Raw genomic sequence first — 20,637 nt, forward strand, 5'->3', positions numbered from 1 at the left:
GGAAGCTCTAAATATGTGATTTGCTGCAGTGTAGTCTTCTGTGTGGGTCTGTCTGTGTCTCTGTAAACAGAATCTTTCCACTTTAGCTCCCCTGCAGTGGACTTTGTTGGGGGGGGGGGGGGGGGGGGGGGGTTGGTGGCAGGGGGCCCCTTAGATTAAGTTATGCCCTGGGGCCCCAATGTAGCTAGAACCGGCCCTGCATATACCATGTATGCATGTGCATCTGTGCTCACCTTGTGTGATGTTTTATGCATTAAAGTGAACCGAGCACCATTTTTAGCACCAAGGACATCTCAGAACATTTTAAAAATGCATATTAACAGTGTGGTTCTTTACTAAAAAAAAAATCCATTCTTTTTACAATTAAATGTTTTTTTACAGGCTATTATTGTCCTATTTCCACCAGCCTACCCTTCACAGAAAGAGGAAAGAGCAGGGAAATAAGGGTTGCAGTAATTAGCAGTAGCAATAAGCAAACAAAAGGACAATGTCCTTCAAAATGTTTAAAGAGTCACACTAGATTACATTCACACCTTCCCCTGGATAAATTAGAGCAGAGGACAGAGAGGGGGGAAATGGAAACTCCTACAACTATTAGGAACCAGGACAAACTGCAGAAAAAGAAAGCTGCTTGGATCACATTCAGACTTCCCAAGAGCAGACTTACAAATGTATCAAACTGTTTCTGTTGTCCACTGGGATTGGATCAATGCTATCCAAATACAGACCACAGAAAACAGGTCTACATGTGTGTATGGTGCATATTGTGTTTATTACCATGTTATCCAGGATAGACCAGCAACCTGCTATTTTCTGAATGCCCATCTTCAAAGTCATATGCAGAGATTTGCTATATTAAATGCCATTCAGCAGGTGAGCATTGCAGCTATCACCAGTAGTGCAGCAATGTATGCAAATAATTTAATGTATTGCCATAGTGCCATTTCAGGACATGTGCATGATTGATTTTTATCTAGCCATGCACAGCCACCAATTTTGCCATTTGGTGCATACCTCCTAGTGTTTTTAACTCAAGCCTTGTATCCTTAAAATACCTGCATGCACTGGGGATAGCTTTATACTGTAGTAAACATATGAAATAATCAATTTTCCATTTGTTTCCCCCACTAGAGATGGCCCAAACGGAACTTTGGTGGTTCGCGTTCGCGGTTAACCGCAAACTATATGCGCGTTCAACCCGCCCCCTATACTACATCATTACTGTCAACTTTGACCCTTTACATCACAGTCAGCAGGCACAGGGTAGCCAATCAGGCTACACTCCCTCCTGGAGCCCCTCCCCCTTATAAAACACAGGCAGCGTCAGCCATTTCACTCACTCGTGTGGCTGCAGTAATTAGAGAAGGGAGAGAACCAGGCTGCTGACAGTAGGGAAAACTTAGTTAGGCACTTGTGTTAGGCTTGTTAGGTTGCTCCTTCTTGCTGATCTTATTGCTAGAAAGCACTCCTCATCCTCAACAGCTCTTTTGAGAGCTAATGTTGTTCTTACATAGTTACATAGTTATTTTGGTTGAAAAAAGACATATGTTCATGTTGATCTATTTTTTGTGTGTGTCCCACAGACACTTGTGTTGCATATATAGCCCTGTCAGTCAGTCAGTCGCAGCTGCTGATGGGACCTTGGCCCCTTGTTAATTCCTACTGTGCCACTGCCAGGCCCAGCACATTAAGTGACTACCTGTGTGTGTGACAGCTGCACATTTGTATTACCAATCACTGCATACCCACCTGTTCAGTGCACCTACCTATGTGAACGCATGCAGTGTCACTGCACCTGTTGACGGTACCTGTGTGTGTGACAGCTGCACATTTGTAATACCAATCACTGCATACCCACCTGTTCAGTGCACCTACCTACATACGTGAGCGCACGCAGTGTCACTGCACCTGTTGACGGTACCTGTGTGTGTGACAGCTGCACATTTGTAATACCAATCACTGCATACCCACCTGTTCAGTGCACCTACCTACCTACGTGAGCGCACGCAGTGTCACTGCACCTATTGACGGTACCTGTGTGTGTGACAGCTGCACATTTGTAATACCAATCACTGCATACCCACCTGTTCAGTTCACCTACCTACCTATGTGACTGCAAGCGTGTTATATACGCAGTGTCACTGCACCTGTTGACGGTACCTGTGTGTGTGACAGCTGCACATTTGTAATACCAATCACTGCATACCCACCTGTTCAGTGCACCTACCTACCTACGTGACCGCAAGGAGTGTTATATATGCAGTGTCACTGCACCTGTTCACGGTACCTGTGTGTATGACAACTGCACATTTGTAATACCAATCACTGCATACCTATCTGTTCAGTGCACCTACCTACCTACCTACCTACCTACCTATTTGACCGCAAGCAGTATTATATACCAGTCACTGCACCTCTTCACGGTACCTGTGTGTGTGACAGCTGCAAATTTGTAATACTAGCCAATGCATAATTGTCACAGTACCTGTGTGACCGCACTCTGTGTAATATACCAGTCCGTGCACACCTGTGAACTGCACCTGTGTGACAGCTGCACACTGTATTGTTATAACAGTCACTGCATTCCATTCACTGCACCTGTGTGACTACACATTGTATTAGTTAAGTCAGTGCATACCTTTCACTTAACCCCCCCCCCCCCAATATGGTCAAAACAACAGGCTGAGGCAGAGCAAGAGGCAGACCCAGAGACAGGCCACCTGGCAGGTCTGTTCGAGGTCATGCTGACATGATTTCCTGCGGCCCTGGCCCAAGGTATTGTGCTCAGAAGAAGGCACGTCCCATAAACTCCACATTTGCTGCATTTGACACTTCACAGGAGTTATTTGGTGGGGAAATAACTGATCCACAGACATTATTGTTACAAGGTGAAGGCGCTAAGCAAGTTACACCATCTCATATGTCTGAGTTAGGCGACACTATGGACGAAACGTGTGAGGAGGATGATGATGAAGTACCTGCTGTTGGTGCAGTTTATGAGGTGTCTGAGGCAAGCGAAGCTGGGGAGGATGATTATGATGATTATGATGATACGGATGCCACGTGGGACCCTAAGAGACAAGATGACCAAGGGGACAGTTCAGAGGGGGAGTCAGAGAGGAGTAGGAGGAGACGAGTTGCTGAAAGAAGCAGGAGGAGCTCGTCTTCAGAAACAGCTGGTGGCAGTGTCCGGTGCCATGTACTGCCACCTATGGACAGCCAGCCAACATGCCCTTCAACGTCAGCTGCTGAGGCCACCATAGTGCCCAAACCCCAGGGGGGCTCAGAGGTTTGGACATTTTTTTTTGTGTGTCTGCCTTCGATCAGAGCAATGCCATCTGTTCTCTCTGCCACCAAAAATTGAGCCGTGGAAAGGCCAACAGCCGCGTAGGGACAACTCCCTTATGAAGGCACATGGAGAAAAGGCACAAACTACAATGGGAAGAGCACCAGAGGAAAAGCAGCACACAAAAGAAAAGCCACCCTCCTTCTCCTCTTCCTCCTTCAGGTGCACATATTCAGCTGCTTTCTCCGTTGCACCCTAACAATCACAGCCACCCTGCTCCACTCCGCCTCTTACCTTGAGCGGTTCCTGCTCTTCTGCAAACAGCAGCAGCCAGGTGTCCATGAGGGAAATCTTTAAGTGGAAGAAGCCATTGTCTGCCAGTCACCCCCTTGCCCGGCGTCTGACAACTGGCTTGGCAGAACTGTTAGCTCACCAGCTGTTACCATACCAGCTGGTGGACTCTGAGGCCTTCCAAAAATTTGTGGCCATTGGGACACCACAGTGGAAGATACCAGGCCGCAATTATTTCTCAAAAAAGGCGATACCCAAACTGTACTATAAAGTTGAAAGGCAAGTGGTGTCATCTCTGGCACACAGTGTTGGGTCAAGAGTCCATCTGACCATGGATGCCTGGTCTGCCAAGCACGGTCAGGGAAGGTACATTACTTACACAGCCCATTGGGTCAACCTGGTGACCGCTGGCAAGCAGGGAGTACGTGGCTGTGCAGCCGACCAAGTTGTGACACCTCCACGGCTTGCAGGCAGGCCTGCTGCCTCCTTCTCTCCTTCTCCTCCTACTCCTCCTGCTACATCCTCTTCGTTGTCGTCATCCTCCTCCTCCTTGGCTGAGTGGCAGTGCCACTCTAATGGTGCTGCAATCTCCTCTCCAGCTTCACAGACCCAGCTCCCCAGGGTCTATGCTGCATGCCAGGTACAATGGTGTCACGCCATCTTAGACATGTCTTGCCACAAAGCGGAGAGTCACACTGGAGCAGCTCTCCTGGCTGCTCTTAACAAACAGGTAGACATTTTAGGCAGTCTTACACGGCCATGGCATGCTTTGCAGATATTCAGCTGAGAAACAAATTGCCGGTGAGACGCTTGATTTGTGATAGCCTAACTCACTGGAATTTGACCCTCCTGATGTTCAACCACCTGCTACAATAGGAGAAAGAGATATTGTCAAACAGTATCTCTACAACTACAGTCAAAGGACGCGCTCTGGGGAGATGGGGATGTTCTGGCCGAATTACTGGACACTCATGTGAAATGCCTGCAAGCTCATGCGGCCGTTTGAGGAGGTGACAAACCTGGTGAGTCGCAGTGAAGGCTCTATCAGCGACTTGATCCCTGATTGGTGAGTTTAAATATTGTATTCTCCCTTTGGGCAGTTAAACTTATGTTTATTCAGTCTCCCATCAGGTCCGCATTTGGTCTGCCTCCCCATTTGCACACACCAGGGTGTTCCGCCCTATGGGCAGAGTTTGTGATATATAAATGGTGATGTGGGATATGTGTGTGTATTTGACACTTTTTTGGCAACTTGATAAAGGCCTTTCAGGCTGAAACAGCAGGCTGTCGCTGTCTGTCAATTTTTATCTATGCAATAAAAGTTTAAGAGCTATTTGAAATACATATATCATGTGGTGCCGATCCTTTGTGGACTACAGATTGTTTGTGAACATATGGTACAAGAGTGAGGATCTGGGCACACACTCTTCTACTGCTGAGCATTAAGTGGGTGCTCCTGGATACATGTTTTCACTTGCCTAATTTTTCTGGCTGCACTGCAGCTGCAACAACAAAACAAAAGGCATGTACATGTGTCAGGAATGTTTGGAACAAAGGCCCTTCCTCTCCTCTGTGGACTCTAAAAAAGAGGTGGGGGTAATACAATGAGGGAGTTTGTAGTGCTATCTGGTCACATTCTTAATAAGCGGTCAACCCAATAGCCACTCCCACTCAGGATAGTATGGAAAAGGGGTGTTTCAGCACACCTTGACTTATGCTTAAAATCATAGTCTCTTCAGTCATAGAGGAAGACTTCAAGTAATGAAGAAGAGACACTGGAGAAGTCAGTCACAAGCAAGATGCCAGGCAACATTGGAAAAGTCCTACAGAGAAAAAAAGACCTCTAGCAACATAGAAGAAAACTTATAGCCAAATTCAGGTGGCAGACCAATTTAAGGGTCCGGAATAGGTAAAAAGATCAATTTTTCCTTTGCCTAAGTGTAGTTGGTTATTTAGTAGCCATCTTAAAAAGGGAGTGATTAGATCGCATCATAAGCTCCCTTATTTTATTTTGCATATTACAATCTTAGAGCGCTTTGTTCTTTCATTGGGACAATGTGCTCAGAAAGAGGATTAGAGGTGAAAATTTGCTGACACTTAAAAGCCAGGGTTGTGGAGCCTCATACTCACTGATTACACTTTCCTGGGCACCCAACCGACATGGCTGTAAAAGGTGGGAGAGGGCTACAGGGGCGTTGCTAGCCCCAAATGATCAGTAACATGTGCCATGAATCTATTCTGGGCTGCCATGGGTGACCCCCAGGCAAAGTCGGAGCTGTGGAGCCCCTATGGTGGCATGCTGGGAACTGTGGTGCCTCAATGGTGTGCATGCTAGGAGCTGTGATGCATCAATGGGGGGTATGATGGGTGCTGTGGTGCCTCTTTGGGGGCATGTTGGGTGCTGTGGTGCCATCCTGGGTGCTTGTGGTGCCTCAATGGGAGGCTCATTGTAGCATGGGAGGGGGACCACTAGAAGGTCATGGAATGCTATGGGGGGACTGCAAAACAACCTGGCTGCAGGCCAGCCTGCCCAGCAGAAAGCCAGACCAGTCTGCACAGAAAAGCCAAGTAACTCTGCCTAGTTATGTTTAAGTGGCACTGCTTATTTAGACAAGACAACTAACATTTATATCGTGCTTTTCTCCTGGCGGACTCAAAGCGCCAGAGCTGCAGCCACTAGGGCGCGCTCTGTAGGCAGTAGCAGTGTTAGGGAAACTTGCCTAAGGTCTCCTACTGAATAGGTGCTGGCTTACTGAACAGGCAGAGCTGAGATTTGAACCCTGGTCTCCTGTGTCAGAGGCGGAGCCCTTAACCATTACACCATCCAGCCACTTATTTATACGATTTGCTGCATTTATTTTTGTATTAATGGAGAGGGGGGCTTCATCCAACATTTTGCTGGGCAGGCCTACTTAGACTGCTTTTAATTTAATGTAAATTTGGCTTTACCCATGACCACACCCACATTTTTTAGCGCCTCTAAAGTGCCCCAGATCTCTTTGGATCCTAGCAACAACCCTGGCTATGCGGCTGTTTTATTAAAATAATAACCTTTTTTGTTTTCTTTGTTCACACTGTATGAATGGTCCTTAAAAAAACTGTTCACCATTCATTGCTCTATAGGACTATAGGCTAGCACATTTATTTAACAAACAGTGCATGCATCCAGTCTGCCAGGAAGATGAGAGGCTCCCTATGCTAGATGATCTTTCTTATTTGACACTTTTACTGGCCTGATGAAGCGGGCTGAGACCCGCGAAACGCGTTGCCTGTGCTAATAAAAATCCCTTGTATTAACTACAGAGGTTTCGTCATTGAGGTAAGCTATGCTACCTCATATTACTTTTCGATTTTAAGCTGATTTTAGATGCTTTTATAACACCAGGGCGCCTCTTTCCCTCTTTCAGTCTGCCAGGAAGTGTGATGTTCCGCAATGAAAATGGGAACATGTATCACTACACTTTTGCCTGTTAATTTTAATATGCAGAAATATACCAGAGTCCATAATCACTGCACATTGGGCTCAATTCTGGTAGGCATTCTGGGAGATTTTACCACATGTGGGCTGTTGTTGGTAATTTACAGTCAGAAGTCTTTAATAACTGTGGGGCAGTGCAGGATGCTGTCCCATATGTCACACTTCTCATACTCCCAGCAGTAGTAGCATCTCGGCACGGGTGAGAGTGCAGTTAGTGGGAGAGTGTAAAAAAGAGAGAAATCGAGAGCCCAATATGGTGTAGTATGTCAGAGATACGAAGGGAAATGAATAGGTGAGATGGTTATACTCACAAACATAGGTTACCGCTCAGGCAACCACTGTATAGGCAGGTGAGGAGATTAGACCTGTCCTCACTCAGGATTAAGAAGTCGCTCTCTGTAGATCAGAAAAAATGGGGTAGGGTCACCCCTCCACCTGGGGTGGACTCAAGTATACTGGTAGGTGATCAGAGCGCCAGCAGAATAAAATTAATATAAAATTGTTAACAATTGCCGGGAGGGAAAGTGGTGGACTTCCCCTCAATAATTAGACACCAAGGTCTGTCATCGAATCAAACGAATACATTTATTCAATAGTACCCCAAAATCTGCTCAGTTGGGGTACAATTGAATAAATGTATTCGTTTGATTCGATGACAGACCTTGGTGTCTAATTATTGAGGGGAAGTCCACCACTTTCCCTCCCGGCAATTCTCAACAATGTTATATTAATTTTATTCTGCTGGCACCTCTGATCACCTATTAGTGGGAGAGACACATAGCTCTAATCCTCTGCATTTAGCTGCTGTAACATAACATTGAAAAAAAAAACATACTCAACATCCCTTTAGACAGGATGCCATCTCCAGTCTCTGATTCTCTGTGTATTAGCAATTTCCCTGCACTTCTAAAGGGATACAGGGAAACCTTTCTTATGCTGGATACACACGGTGCGTTCCCGCAATCGATTCCTGGCTCGATTCCTGTCGATTCCCGTCCGCTCAATTATTTCTGACATGTCCAATTCGCGTATCGATAGATCGTTAGGTCGATTTGGCATACTTTACATAAGAATCTCCCTAACAATCATCGAAACGCGATGGAACATGCTTGGAAATAATCGAGTGGCCGGGAATCGTGCAGGACATCGAGCGCGGGAACGCACCGTGTGTACACAGCATTCATGTACTCTTCTCCTACCATCTTAAATTGTTGCATGTGAAGTCCCACTGGGCAGGGAGCCAATTAAGTGAATAGCAGGACAGGGAAGGTCTTCCAATTGGCTGTCTGCTACTGTCTGCCATCTTCAACACACTCCTAGGAGTTCTGGTTCATTTTGAGCTTGCTGGGGAATCTGTTTCACTGCATGTCTGAAGTAAGTTACCAACAGCTCAGAGCTGCTCTTAAGAAATGACTATTTTTACTGGTTTTACTGACTGGCGTAGTCCTTGAGAATTGACATGTACACAATTCCTGTCTGGTGATCACAGCCACAAGCGGTGTAGTGAGTAGAACGATTCCTTCAACTTAGTAAATGCCTCTTTTTGAATCTAAATAAGCAGTAGGGCATTGTACCGTGTTAGCCATCAGTAAAAGCAAGAAGTTTTAAATCAGAATGATACCATTTATTGGCTAACTAAAAATGAATAAAAATAAGCAAGCTTTCGGCCTTGCAGCCATCGTCGGGCGTATATCCTGTTAGTTTGCAGGCTGGTGGTACAGACAGCTTATATACATGCAACATCAAAAGGGAAAACAGATATTTTTTTTCAAGCATAAATACATATCATTAATCTAAACAAAGCATTTTGTACTGTACAGATTTTTGTACTGTACCGCTTTTGTTTTTCTTTTAATCTGGAGTTTCACTTTAAAAAATGTTCAGGCATGAAATTATCCAGGTTAATGACCCAGCTGTCAACCAGTAGATGTGAATGGATGAATTATGTCATCCATTGGGTGTAAATGAACTACACAATTCATGAAGACGAGAACTAGCAAAATGATTCCAGCAGTGAATGGAAATAATGACAACTTCTTGGAGAAACATGAATATTCCAGATGAATACAAGAAAATATTACAAGTACAGGCATTTTACCAAGCTCATATTCACTGTAGCATGGAAGAATTTATAAAATACTAGCAAGCAGCCTGCTACTTGATTGCATTTGCTGATTTGACTTCTCACCCTGTCATTCTTTTAAGTGCTTTTATCTAGTGCAGATAATGTACAAGACTTTAAAAAAAATGCATGTAGAGTTTGGCAATTATATCAAACTGCTGCAAATACAACTAAAAAATGTTCCGCTGTCAGCTGAGGGTTTGGATTCCACAAGTGAGAGGAAATTATACAAGGCTGAATGAGATAACTTTGCAGGGGGAAAAATCCCTTCTTGGGACTTTTATCTTCAGTGAGTATTAATTAATATTCCTTGTACGCCGCACTCTCACTGTTGTATATAAGCCCTTGCAGTTATCCAGTTTCTAATATATGCGCCACGGGGGGAACATTGCAAAGTCATTACTTATATTCACGTTATACATCATGAAGTCACACAAGTATCTCTTCAAGCCGAGCTCTACTAGAGGAAAAGTGCCACCTGCTTGTTGCAGTTTAGTAGTGTGAAGATATTTAATGTGGACCCAAATTAAAAATACAAGATTTCAAAAATAAAATCTATTTTCTAAATTATCATAATAAATAGCAGCCTTTTTTCAGCTGCATGATGAGAAATATAAAATATTTTACATTTATTGGAGGAACCCCTCCCTTCCTTTCATATTGCCGGGACAGAATTCGGCAAACTGATGGAGTAGGTGGTATCCGGTAAAGGAGGAACTGCTAATGGCTGCCACCTGTATAACCCTAGTAATGAAAAGAGAAGGGTCAAAAGCATGCACTCATAGGCTTGAAGGAGTGTTTATTTATCTTTGTATGTGTCAGAGTGGTGCAACTAAATATTTTGAATTAAAAAGATATTTCGTTTGGGTCCGCTTTAATGATTTGGACTTACGTTTTGAAGGCAGAAATATAATATTTTCAAACCATAATTTTATCTCATAGAAGTGATACAAAGTTGTATAAAATATTCCACAAACGTGACGTTAATTGAATTTTTTCTAATTAAGTGACTCTCCAGTTAGTCAGCCTTCCCTTAGACCAAACTGTAAAATATAATACTCATTAGCTTGGAAGAAGACTTTAGTAGATCAGTACTATAACCAGTCTGTGTCGCAAACATTGAAAAAGGGGTCGCCGTTTTTAGGTAAAATTTGGGCACCGGGAGAAGCCACTAGTAAAATATCGACAATATTAGCAATGTTCTACTATTGGGCACTGGCTAATACCAAGGGCAGAATATCAGTAATTTTACCGATATTCTACTATTGCTTTACTAAACCTTACGTCTCACACTAACTCTCCCGCCTACTTACACCTAGCACTGAACTACCGCCTATTTACACCTAACACTAACCCCCACTTATCTCTGTCTCTATCTTCACCTCCGCCGATATCTACACCTTCCTTACTTTGCTATTTGTCTCTGGTGCTGAAATAACAAACTGGCCAACACTATAGCTGCAGTTAACATTACCGTCTATGCGATGATCAAGTGCACAGAGCCGCCCAAATTAGCTGCTTTGGTTTGTGTCTACTGCCTCTCCTGTTGCCGCTAAAGCTACATAGAAAGGGCCAAATTTGGCCTCAGTTCACTAAGCTTTATCAAACACTTTATCAAACGTTTGATAATTAATCTCATGGGTGAAATCTAATTTTGAATTCACTAAGGTGTTATATATGTATCAAATGTTTTATCAATAAAACGTTCAATAAATCTATAATACCTTAGTGAATAAAAAATTAGATTTGAACAATTAAGGTAAATTATCAAACATTCGATAAAGTGTTTGATAAAGCTTAGTGAATTGAGGCAAATGCGATGTACATAACTCCAGAGTGCTCACAAATTTCATACAAATTGAATGGCCCTTGCAATTGTACCAATCCAATACACTTCTGACAATTTTGATTACCCCAGTTCTGAGATACCTACAGTATGCATTCAATTGTTATACTAGAGTTTTTTGCATCTCATTGTCTATCTCTAAAGATTCTGCTACAGCCCAGTTTCTCTGCCTGGTTTGAAACATTTTGTTACCACCTAGTGATGGTAGAGAAAATATGAATAATTCTGGCTTTCCATCTACATTTCATGCAAATTTTATGTTAATGTCTCCGTGGTTAGAATAAAGAAAAACAAAAAGTTTATTCAGCTCCTATACCCTTTCCCCACTGCACTCACATTATATTTTTAATCGGTGTAAGTTCATAATGTAATACTATAAACCAAGTATGTGTATTATGATTACTCTTTTTTGCATTGCAATCATGATTCCTGTTTGTTTTACAAAATTAAAACTTGAATCGTCATTGTACTCTTATTCAAACTATTTTCTGTAATTTTCTATAATGCAAAACTAAAAAAAAGTTTGGAAGTACAAGTGCTGGAAGGATATTTAGCCAATAAAGGCAGCTAGATTTAACCCATTAAACTAGCAGTTTGGAAAGTCATTGGCTGCCAGTAAACTAACTAACCACTATTTCTCTTTGAGTCAGAGTGAAGATTTACTTGTTTGGTCAAATTGCAGCTGAAAACTATTCACGAGATTAGGTGACATTCTTTCTCTGCATAAGCTGGCAGCAACAACAGGGAATGAACATGGTTCTCAACAAGTTTTGCTATATTTCTGCTAAATGTCTGCAGTTATTGACAGGGGATAATTGTTTAAACTTTTTTTTATTTTTTTCTTTGTATTTGTTTGTATTAATATGGTAAAAACAAACAAAAACATCATTATTTTAAGGTAGATGTCTGTCTTACAAAATATGCATAACACCAGTTAAATATACTACAATATTACATCAAATAAGGCATAGCTAAATAAATTAAACACCTTAGACAATTTATATAGTGTACTCCAATGAGAGCCTAGGCTGCCCTCTAGTGGGCGTATTCTATTAGTAAAAAAATACTCAAGGTAATTTAACTAAATAGTAAAGCAGCAGCAATATGTCTTTTTTTGAACAGAAGTGCTTTGAAAAAGCATGATACCTAAACAATCCTGTTTTATTTACATGAAAAGGGAAATAGTAAAAATATGTCTTAGCACCTGGACTATATTCCAATCCTGAAAGCTCCCGACTTTTCCTAGCAAGCGTGTTTCAAAAACTCTGCATTCCACCCTGCACAGTGCAATAAATGTTAGGGTTGATGCACACCAAGAGTGCTTCTGAGCGATTTTTAAAACGCTTGCACTTCAAAAAGCGCTTCAATAATGTATTTGAATGCGATGGAGCACACCAGAGCGATGTGCTTCTTTCCCAAACACAAACTTGGATCCTGCATATTTTTTGCTGATTTCTGAGGCAATTCAGCCTCAATGTTAAAGGGAACCAGAGACACCAGAGAAAAGATTTTATACATACCTGGGGCTTCCTCCAGCCCCATACGCATGAATCGCTCCCACGCCGCCGTCCTCCGCTTCCTATATCCGCCGGTACCGGGTCCCGTAGTTTCGGCCAGTCGGCGTCAGCACGTAATTGTCCACATCACAGGGGCTCCTGGCATACCCTTATGCGTGCGGGTGCATTCTGCGCAGCCGCACGTGTAAGGATATGGAGGGAGCCCCTGATCATGCGGACAATTGGCCGCGTCCGTCGGAAGTGACGGGACCCGGTACCGGCGGATCCAGGAAGCGGAGGATGGCGGCGTGGGAGCGATCCAGGCTTATGGGGTTGGAAGAAGCCCCAGGTATGTATGAAATCTTTTTTCTTTTTCCATGTCTGGCGTCTCTGGTTCCCTTTAAGTATAGGAAAGTGGAAAATTGCTCTGAAAAGCGCTAGATCAGAGCAATTTCCCAAGCATTTTTGTTACAGAAGCTAATCAGTTACAGCTCTACTGTAACAAAATATAAAAAACGCTACACCAACACTCGAAAACACTGCAAAAATTGCTAGGTATACTTAGAAAATTGCTAGGCACATGCCTAGATTTGCCTTAAAAAAATCACTTCAAAAAGCGCGCAAAGCGTTTGCTTTTACACTAGAGCTTTTTGGTGTGCACTGGCCCTCTGAAAGGTCTGAGACATAGATACACATTCGCTAAATACAGTGGGAATGACAAAAACAGCTCTCAATTAAAAAAAAAAAAAAAGCTGCAACTTAATGCAAAACTGTGCAAGTTCATTAGGAAGTTACTGTAGATGTCCACAATCAATTCTCCTGTAGTAGTACACACTTTATAAATAGAGTTGGGCCGAACGGTTCACCTGCGAACGGTTCCATGCGAACTTCCGTGGTTCGCGTTCGCGTCCCGCAGGCGAACCTTTGCGGAAGTTCGGTTCGCCCCATAATGCACATGGAGGGTCAACTTTGACCCTCTACATCACAGCCAGCAGGCCCAGTGTAGCCAATTAGGCTACACTAGCCCCTGGAGCCCCACCCCCCTTATATAAGGCAGGCAGCGGCGGCCATTACGGTCACTCGTGTGCCTGCATTAGTGAGAGTAGGGCGAGCTGCTGCAGACTGTCTCTCATAGGGAAAGATTAGTTAGGCTTAGCTTGTTCCTGGCTGCATACCTGTTCTGTGAACCCACCACTGCATACCTGTACTGTGAACCCACCACTGCATACCTGTTCAGTGAACCCACCACTGCATACCTGTTCAGTGAACCTGCCACTGCATACCTGTTCTGTGAACCCACCACTGCATACCTGTTCAGTGAACCCACCACTGCATACCTGTTCTGTGAACCCACCACTGCATACCTGTTGTGTTCAGTGAACCTGCCACTGCATACCTGTTCTGTGAACCCGCCACTGTATACCTGTTCTGTTCAGTGAACCCGCCACTGCATACCTGTTGTGTTCAGTGAACCCGCCACTGTATACCTGTACTGTTCAGTGAACCCGCCACTGCATACCTGTACTGTTCAGTGAACCCGCCACTGCATACCTGTTGAGTTCAGTGAACCCGCCACTGCATACCTGTTCTGTTCAGTGGACCCGCCACTGTATACCTGTTCTGTTCAGTGAACACGCCACTGTATACCTGTTCAGTGAACCCGCCACTGCATACCTGTTCTGTTCAGTGAACCTGCCACTGCATACCTGTTCTGTGAACCTGCCACTGTATACCTGTACTGTTCAGTGAACCCGCCACTGCATACCTGTTCTGTTCAGTGAACCCACCACTGCATACCTGTTCTGTTCAGTGAACCCACCACTGTATACCTGTACTGTTCAGTGAACCCGCCACTGCATACCTGTTCTGTTCAGTGGAGCCGCTACTGTATACCGGTTCTGTTCAGTGAACCCGCCACTGCATACCTGTTGTGTTCAGTGAACCCGCCACTGTATACCTGTACTGTTCAGTGAACCCGCCACTGCATACCTGTACTGTTCAGTGAACCCGCCACTGCATACCTGTTGTGTTCAGTGAACCCGCCACTGCATACCTGTTCTGTTCAGTGAACCTGCCACTGCATACCTGTTCTGTGAACCCGCCACTGTATACCTGTACTGTTCAGTGAACCCGCCACTGCATACCTGTTCTGTTCAGTGAACCCGCCACTGCATACCTGTTCTGTTCAGTGAACCCACCACTGTATACCTGTACTGTTCAGTGAACCCGCCACTGCATACCTGTTCTGTTCAGTGGACCCGCTACTGTATACCTGTTCTGTTCAGTGAACCCGCCACTGTATACCTGTACTGTTCAGTGAACCCGCCACTGCATACCTGTTCTGTTCAGTGGAGCCGCTACTGTATACCGGTTCTGTTCAGTGAACCCGCCACTGCATACCTGTTGTGTTCAGTGAACCCGCCACTGTATACCTGTACTGTTCAGTGAACCCGCCACTGCAAACCTGTACTGTTCAGTGAACCCGCCACTGCATACCTGTTGTGTTCAGTGAACCCGCCACGGCATACCTGTTCTGTTCAGTGAACCTGCCACTGCATACCTGTTCTGTGAACCCGCCACTGTATACCTGTACTGTTCAGTGAACCCGCCACTGCATACCTGTTCTGTTCAGTGAACCTGCCACTGCATACCTGTTCTGTGAACCCGCCACTGTATACCTGTTCTGTTCAGTGAACCCACCGCATCAGTGCGCATACCTGTGCAGTTAAGTGAACCCACCTACCTATGTGAGTGCACGCAGTGTGATATACCACTCCGTGCATACCCGATATGGACAAAACAGGTAGAGGAAGAGGTAGTGCCAGAGCCAGAGGAAGGCCACCCGGCAGGTCTGCGCGAGGTCGTGTAAATGTAATTTCGTGTGGACCTGGCCCACAGTACAGTGCTCGGAAGAAGGCACGTCCCATCACCTCCCAAGATTGTCAGGACGTGGTTGAGTATTTAGCGACACAGAACACCTCATCTTGCTCAGCCACCAGCGCTACTACTAGCACCACTTCCGCTGCATTTGACACTTCGCAAGAATTATTTAGTGTTGAAATCACTGATGCACAGCCATTGTTGTTACAGCCAGATGAATTTTCACCAGCTCATATGTCTGAGTTACGCGGCAACACTATGGATGTAACGTGTAAGGAGGATGAAGGACCTACTGATGGTGCATGTTTGGATTTGTCTGAGGCAAGCGAAGCTGGGCAGGATGATTACGATGATGACGATGATAGGGATCCTCTGTATGTTCCCAATAGAGGAGATGAAGAGGGGGACAGTTCAGAGGGGGAGTCAGAGAGTAGTAGGAGGAGAGAAGTTGCTGAAAGAAGCTCAGGCAGCTCTTCGTCAGAAACAGCTGGTGGCAGTGTCCGGCACCATATATCGCCACCTATGTACAGCCAGCCAACTTGCCCTTCAGCATCAGCTGCTGAGGTCCCCATAGTGCCCACATCCCAGGGTGGCTCAGCGGTGTGGAAATTTTTTAATGTGTGTGCCTCAGATCGGAGCAAAGCCATCTGTTCGCTCTGCCAACAAAAATTGAGCCGTGGAAAGGCCAACACTCACGTAGGGACAAGTTCCTTACGAAGGCACCTGGAGAAAAGGCACAAACAGCAATGGGATGGCCACCTGAGCAAAAGCAGCAGCAGCACACAAAAGAAAAGTCACCCTCCTTCTCCTCTTCCTCCTTCAGGTGCATCATCTGCTTCTGCCGCTTTCTCCCTTCCACCTTCACAGGCACCCTCCTCCACTCCGCCTCTGCCCTTGAGCGGTTCCTGCTCCTCTGCCCACAGCAGCAGTCAGGTGACTGTCCGTGAAGGAAATGTTTGAGCGGAAGAAGCCAATTTCGGCCAGTCACCCCCTTGCCCGGCGTCTGACAGCTGGCGTGGCGGAACTGTTAGCTCGCCAGCTGTTACCATACCGGCTGGCGGACTCTGAGGCCTTCCGTAAATTTGTGGCCATCGGAACACCGCAGTGGAAGATGCCAGGCCGCACTTATTTTTCGAGAAAGGCCATACCCCAACTGCACCGTGAAGTTGAGAGGCAAGTGGTGTCATCTCTTGCGAAGAGCGTTGGGTCAAGGGTACACCTGACCACGGATGCCTGGTCTGCCAAGCACGGGCAGGGCCGCTACATTACGTACACAGCCCATTGGGTCAACCTGGTGGTGAACGATGGCAAGCAGGGCGCAGCGGACCAAATTGTGACACCTCCACGGCTTGCAGGCAGGCCTCCTGCCACCTCCTCTCCTCCTGCTACATGCTCTTCGCTGTCCTCCTCCTCCTTGGGTGAGTGGCAGTTCTCCTCTTCAGCTACACAGCCCCAGCTCCGCAGGGCCTATGCTGCATGCCAGGTACGACGGTGTCACGCCATCTTAGACATGTCTTGTCTCAAAGCGGAGAGTCACACTGGAGCAGCTCTCCTGGCTGCTCTTAAGAAACAGGTGGATGAGTGGCTGACCCCGCACCACCTGGAGATAGGCAACGTGGTGTGCGACAACGGCAGCAATCTGCTTGCCGCTTTGCATATGGGGAAGCTGACACACATACCCTGCATGGCACATGTCATGAATCTAGTTGTTCAAAGATTTGTGGCAAAGTACCCTGGCTTAACGGATGTCCTGAAGCAGGCCAGGAAGGTCTGTGGGCATTTGAGGCGGTCTTACACAGCCATGGCACGCTTTGCGGAAATTCAGCGGAAAAACAACATGCCGGTGAGACGCCTCATTTGCGATAGTTCGACTCACTGGAATTCGACCCTGCTCATGTTCTCCCGCCTGCTAGAACAGAAGAAAGCCGTCACCCACTACCTCTACAACTACAGTAGAATGAAACAGTCTGGGAAGATGGGGATGTTCTGGCCCGACAACTGGACACTGATGAAAAATGCATGCAGGCTCATGCGGCCGTTTGAGGAGGTGACCAACCTGGTGAGCCGCAGTGAGGGCACCATCAGCGACTTAATTCCCTATGCTTACTTCTTGGAGCGTGCTGTGCGTAGAGTGGCGGATGAAGCTGCGAATGAGCGTGACCAGGAACCGTTACGGCAGGAACAGGCATGGGACCAATTTTCATCAGACCCAGCTGTTTCCTCAACACCTGCGGCAGCACAGAGGGGGGAGGAGGAGGAAGAAGAGAAGTCGTGTGCAGAAGATGAGTCAGACTTAGAGGATGATGAGCAAGGTGTTTCTTTGGGGGAGGAGGAGGAGGAGGGGACGGCGGCAGGAGAACACCCGCAGCAGGCGTCGCCGGGGGCTTGTGCTGCTCAACCTTCCCATGGTATTGTTCGCGGCTGGGGGGAGGAGGTTGACTTACGTGACGTCACTGAGGAAGAGCAAGAGGAGATGGAGGGTACTGGATCCGACTTTGTGCAGATGTCGTCTTTTATGCTGTCCTGCCTGTTGAGGGACCCCCGTATAAAAAACCTCAAGGGGAATGAGCTGTACTGGGTGGCAACACTACTAGACCCTCGGTACAGTCACAAAGTGGCGGACCTGTTACCAACTCACCTGAAGGTGTAAAGGATGCAGCACATGCAGAACCAGCTGTCAACTATGCTTTACAATGCCTTTAAGGGTGATGTGACAGCACAACGCCAGCAAGGTACCACTGCCACTAATCCTCCTCCCGTGTCCACGCAGTCAAAGACAGGACGCTCCAGCGATCTCATGGTGATGTCGGACATGCGGACGTTCTTTAGTCCAACGCCTCGCCGTAGCCCTTCCGGATCCACCCTCCACCAACGCCTGGAACGGCAGGTAGCCGACTACCTGGCCTTAAGTGTGGATGTAGACACTGCTGTGAACAGCGATGAGGAACCCTTGAACTACTGGGTGCGCAGGCTTGACCTGGCCAGAGCTGTCCCAATTTGCCATCCAACTTCTCTCCTGCCCTGCCGCAAGCGTCCTGTCAGAAAGGACCTTCAGCGCAGCTGGAGGCATTGTCACTGAGAAGAGAAGTCGCCTAAGTCACAAAAGTGTTAAGTACCTCACCTTTATCAAAATGAATGAGGCATGGATCCCGGAGGGCTGCTGCTCGCCCCAAGACTAAGTCAGTCCCCGCACACACAGCATCTCTGCCTGCACGCCGTGTGACTGGCTGCCTGGCCTGCCCCAAGAATACTAAGTCGCTCCCAGTCCCTCCACACAGCATGTCTGCCTGCAGGCCGCTTGACTACCTTCTCCGCCACCACCAACAGGGTCCGGGACTCCAGGCGGATTGCTGAATTTTTTAGGCCGCTGCTAGCAGCGGCCGCTGTAATAATTTTTCTGGTGCGTGTACATGACTGCCTAATTTTTCTGGCTGCACTGCGGGCAGCTGCAACAACAAAAGAAAAGGCATGTACATGCGCCCATTCCCCTTCGTGATCATTACCTTGCCGTGGTGAAGGGGCTTGCGTATCACAATGAAGCAATGACCGGCGCCTAGATGAGTGTCTCGGGGGCACACAAAAGATAATAAGGTCGTTGCTTCATTGTGGTCAGACCAAATTTGATCAGCTGGACAGTCTCTGTTCTGTCATTCAGCTACATCAGCCAGGCGACCATATGGGCTGTAAAGCCACCAAAACCTGCACTCTCGCCATGGTGCGCACCAGTCCAGCACGGCCGTCACTACACAAACAGCTGTTTGCGGTGCGTTACACGGTGAGTTTGGTGTGTCAGTGTGAAGCAGTACCTTAATTACACTACCTGATTGATGTATACACATGCAAGATGTTTTAAAGCACTTTAGGCCTGTCATTTAGCATTCAATGTGATTTCTGCCCTTAAAACGCTGCTTTGCGTCAAATCCAGATTTTTCCCGGGGACTTTTGGCGTGTATCCCACTCCGCCATGCCCCCCTCCAGGTGTTAGACCCCTTAAAACATCTTTTCCATCACTTTTGTGGCCAGCATAATTTTTTTTTTTCAAAGTTCGCATCCCCATTGAAGTCTATTGCGGTTCACAAACTTTAATGCGAACTGAACCTTCCGCGGAAGTTCGCGAACCCGGTTCGCGAACCTAAAATCGGAGGTTCGGTCCAACTCTATTTATAAACACAGCTATGTGAAGTGTGCAGGAGCAGAACCAGGAAGAATGGGCATCACTGGGAGTGATTTCTCTGAAGAAGATGTGAAGAAAAGTGAATTTTCACCTTCATGGCAGAAGCAAAACATTCACTTGGGTGCAGCAGAATTTAGAAAACCTGATCTTTTCTGATCAAAACTGGATGTGCTGCTGTTCGCTGCACTTTTACTCAGGGATGAACAGAAACTACACCAGTGCAAATTTACGCATCGTAGTTTGCATCTACGCATCGTAGTTCGTAGGTGAAGTTTTAAAACTACGCTTACGAATGTACGCGTAGCGAAGTACCGCGTACCGCTACGCGTAGCTTACGCCCACTATGCGTAGTTAACATGTGTATTGCATAGTGAGAATGCGTTACTCATGTCTAATTTTCCGCGTGCGATTGTATGCTTACAAAATTTACGCATTGGAAAGGGGAATGTACGCATAGAAGAGTTCCCGGTATAAGCATTTAAAGAGGAATTAATGCATACAATTTTCTGCATACGGGCATAAGCATCCGCATACACCATGCTTCGCACTACGCGTAATTGCGTATTTTAACGCATAGTCTACGAAATGCATACGAAGCGAATATTTGATTTCGAAGCCGTAGTTTGGCGAAGTGTAATTGTGTAAAACTACACGTAGTTCCAGCGTAGCGAAGTTGGCTGACTACTGCCATCCCTACTTTTACTATGGTAAACTTACACCTGTGACGCACTGAAGCTGATACTGTAATGAGCCTGATTTATTTAAAAAAAAAAGAGTTTCACTTATCTGGGGCTTCTACCAGCACCCTTCAGCCAATCTGTTCCTGCGCCATCACTCAAAGGTCCTCCGGCCCCCCGCTGTGGCTCAGTTTTGTTATTGCCGACTTTCAAGTCAAAGGGCACTGTGCCTGCGTGCATCCTCGTTCGTGCTCCCATCCCCAGGAGCGTCCTGCGCAGATGAGATGAGAAAATCTCTACTGAATCTGCGCAGGACGAATGAGGACTGCGCAGGCGCAGTGGCCATCGACTTACGGAAGTGAAAGTGAGCCGCAGCAGGGGACCGGA

This window comes from Hyperolius riggenbachi, chromosome 3, assembly GCF_040937935.1.
Source record: "Hyperolius riggenbachi isolate aHypRig1 chromosome 3, aHypRig1.pri, whole genome shotgun sequence".
NCBI lineage: Eukaryota > Metazoa > Chordata > Amphibia > Anura > Hyperoliidae > Hyperolius > Hyperolius riggenbachi.